Genomic DNA, 4,235 nt, shown 5'->3' with positions numbered 1-4,235 from the left:
CTTTCCTTGCTCTCAATGTTTCTGTTGCACTAACTTTTCCTGTGTGAAAGCTTCACTGCTGCTTCTGCACAAGGACATTCTATACTTATACATATCTAAAGGGAGGGTGCCAAGAAGGTGGAGACAAACTCTTCTTGGTGATGCCAAGCAATAGGACAAGAGGCAATGGGAGAAACTGGTACGCAGGAAGTTCCACCTGAATATGAGGAAGAACTTCTTTACTGTGCAGGTGACTGAGCACTGGAACAGATTTCCAGAGAGCTTGTGGAGTCTCCTTCACTGGAGATATTCCAGAACCATGTGGACACAATCCTGTGCAATGTGTTCTAGGAGGACCCTCTGGTCCAGGGAGGGTCCTCCCAGATGAGCCCCTGTGGTCCCTTCCAACCTTTACCCATTCTGTGATATGCCCACTTATTCCTTAGGCAGCTGAAGTTACACAGATGTCCTTTCTCCTCGTACAGACACAGTCTGAGCATGCAAATCAGTTTGGACTCCAGGGCCCTTCCCTCCTCTGGCCTTGGCACACGGGTGGCTGCGTGCCACCCTGGCCAGAGGAACAGATGGGTGCTGCTGGGCAAGGGAGATGCTGGGCCAGAGAAGCTTGGAGAACGGAGCCTGAAGGATTTGTTTGCAGTCACTAGCAAAGATAGGGGTATTTTAACTCACCAAGTCATGCTTCTGGACAATAAAATATAGGTCTGGGAAGTGGCAGAAGAAATAATAGCTGTATATCTTGCTAGATGAGGGGAGTATTGGTTGGGTTTCAGCTGAATCCAACACAGTAATGCATGCTCTCTCTCTAGCCCAGACCACTAAGCAAAGGCCTAACAGTTTAACTAACCTATACTATTGCCAAGGTAAGTATTTTAAAGTTATTATTCAGTGCTACTCCCTCGGCTTCTGGCACTTGTTTAAAAAAAATACAAATTTGGAATAATTCTGCTTACTTCTTTGTCCTTACAGTGCATTTGGTTCACACTTTTTCTATGGACTAGAAACACTCCTTTTTAAAACAAGTGATAATATCCCCATTCAGGACCCTGCATTTTAAGAAAAATGCCAACATGATTTCCAATAAACCATAAGAAAATAGTTATTTTACAGCTTCTGTGGTCTAAGGATGTATGTTATATGTGAATGCCCATAAAACCTGAGCCATAGCTTACTGCTGTTCTTGGCTGTGGTTGAAAGAAGGGGAAAGCAGGATGCCAGCTGGCAACTCTGGTAGTTGGAAGAGAAGTAATGCCAAAATTGTTCATGACCTCTTCCTCAAAATAAAAAAGAAATGAGGAGAAAAGGTGGCCCTCAGAAAATATGGGCTACTCAACTCTGTTTGCAGTGGAGATACTGGGATGATTATCAAAAGATATAAGCAGGGAAATTGAGGCTGAGAAAAAAAACAAAACATAGATTTCAAGAGAAATAAGGAACTAGGGAGAATGAAGAGAAACCAGGGCCAAAGATGGCAGGGTGGTGATGGGAGAGTCATAGGTGAAATGGCAGAGGATTAGGAAAAAGAACTCTGGAAGGAGGTTACTGGCTTGCATTGCAGGAAAAACTAGCTCTGAAAGCCCCACTCAAGGTCTTAGCTGGGCTTTCTGCCCCTCTGTTCTGTGTTTCTTAGTGCTTTCTGCCACAGGCTGCCATTCAGCTTCCCTGATTTTGTGTTTGTGCTCAAAATTGGGTTCATTGGTCTCATTGCACCTGCTGACCTGTGTCATGAATTCTTGCACTCTCCCACTTCACAGCCCTTTGCACACACTGTGAAGTCCATATGGCAGGGCATGAGTTACACAGACATGAGAATCAGAGTAGAGAGATATAATGGAGTATTTACTAACAGCAAGCTTAAAAGCAGAGACCACTTATTCCCTGCTGAGGTGTGACACTTGTCTTTTACATGGAAGAGTGTTCCAGCCAGGGAAAATGAGATCTGAAGGGTGTTACAGTGGCACCAAGAATAAATGTGGCAGATGGGTAGTAATCATGGTCTCATGCTTCAGAAGAAGAAATCATATTTTTAGAGGAGAAAATAAATAAGGAGTGCTAAAGAGAGGTGACAGAGGGAGAATTTTTTTTATTATCAACCATGTCATTATTCAAGTATGAATTTAAGGACTTCTCTTCATTCAGTGCTGTTCAATAATATGTGAATAATTAATGAATGAGAATATATCTGCAGTGTTCTAAGAATATAACTAAGGCAAGGTCAGAAAGAAAATATCTTTGTTAAGCCCTCTGTTGCTACTGGGGAAAAAAAAAACAGCTAAACTTACGCACACGCACAAGGCTTTTTTTCAAACTGCAAAATCTGTCCATTTAATCTAAATATCAGTTGGTCTGATAAAAGAAAAAATGCTTCTTACTACAAACTTAGCCTTGAGTAAGGAAAATAAGCAAAAGTTACTGAAATGCTATACCTCCATTGTATCACTGAGAAAAAACCCATTATCAGATGGTATATAATCACCCAATTAAGTTTATAAATTCTTTAAAGAGTAATAATCATATATCTCTATTACTTACCATGAAAAGTTTATGAACAATATGTAACATTTTATGCTACAAGGTTTGCTAGTCTTTAATTAACTTAAAACATGAAGAGTTACAATCAGATGCAAGATTATCTCCTTTTATTGATTCTAAATCTTTAATCCTTTTCTTGACTAGAATTTAGTTATTTAACCATGTATCTCTTGTATCTTTAGTATTCAATTCTATTTACTACCTCCAGAAAACAGCTCAAATCCAGAAAAAAACTATCTTAATAAACTACAGGTGACAATTTTTTAAAGAATCAGCATCTGGTATTTCTGCAAGTGGGTTCATAAGGGTCATATGAGCAGTCACTGTGAGCCAGAAAAGGAAACCAACATTCTAACAACTCATTAGATAAAGAGATAAATCAGATCAACTTAAATTAAAAAAAAAATCACTCCTAATCAGATGCATTTGTATAATTCCCCCGGGTTTTGTTCTTTCACAAAATTAAACCATTCATTGAGTTGGTAAAGCAATAAGATTTTGTGCTGATAGATTTGTGTCAACAATGCCCTGTATGCAGACCAGTAAAGGGTTTTTCAAAGGCAAAGACACTTCCTTTGATGTTCACGTGCCCTTTCATACAAGCTGCAGTGTCAGCACTTGGCTATGATAGATTGCAAGGTTGGGTAAGTAGGAAGAAAACGCTTTGCTGCCATGTGTTGTACATATGGTATCATCAAACTTCTTTGGGCAATGACCTTGTTCTCTTGCTGCCAGAAATCGCTTTTTTCCCTGCCTATTAACTTTTAAGAAAAAGACTTACTTTGGTGCAACTGCCTTCCACTCTCTCTTATTGCATCTACCCCTTCAAATTTCCCAATGTATAAAAATATTAACAAAAATTCTCAAAATCAATTTTCATTGATAACCAAAATATTATTACCTTCCCCCATTACTTTCCTATTTAGCTCTCATTGTTTAGTATTGTAGTGTGTTCAACCTACTTCAAGTAGGAGCTTAAAATTTTTTTCCATTATTGTTGATAATCACAATAGCACCCAAGGACAATAGAAACAGGAAAAACATCAAGGACAATAGTGCACAAAATTAAGTAAGTTGCCTTGTAAACTGTTTAGGAAGTGGTGTGATACTTTGCAAATTTCCTAATTTCTTCTAATTTGAATCAATTATTTCTTTATCAATAGTACACGTCAAAATTTATTTAATAGATCCATTGTGAACAATTGTAAGTTATTAAACATTAGTCAAAATATTTGTATCATTCCTCTTAAGAAAGTTCAAATTTCATGCTCTAAATCAATAAGCATCTATATATGTAGACTTGCACAGTATTTAATAGTTTACTACATTAAAAAAGCAGAATAAATACTTTCTAGGAGCACAAAGATAATTTTCTTTTTATCTTCTTTTCAATGTTTTTGTGTCAAGTCCTTTTTTTTTTCTGAAAAGATTTCTACATTTGGAGCTCCCAAACATCAGTCCAGAAGGGATTCTCAATGTTGGACTTTTATTTCTTTGCATCATTTAAACTTTCCAAAGACTGTATCTGGCAGGGGTATAATAAAGAGGAGATAGGTGACAGCCAGTATGGCTTTACTAAGGGCAAATTGTGTCTGACAAATTTGGTGGCCTTCTGCAGTGGGCTTGGAATGTTGATGGATGAGGGAAGTGCAGAGATGCCATATACCTGGACTTGTGCAAAACATTTGAAACATCCCACGTGATAT

The sequence above is a fragment of the Geospiza fortis genome, unplaced genomic scaffold, assembly GCF_000277835.1.
Source record: "Geospiza fortis unplaced genomic scaffold, GeoFor_1.0 scaffold166, whole genome shotgun sequence".
In the NCBI taxonomy this organism is placed as follows: domain Eukaryota; kingdom Metazoa; phylum Chordata; class Aves; order Passeriformes; family Thraupidae; genus Geospiza; species Geospiza fortis.
Note: the sequence above shows the minus strand (reverse complement) of the source record.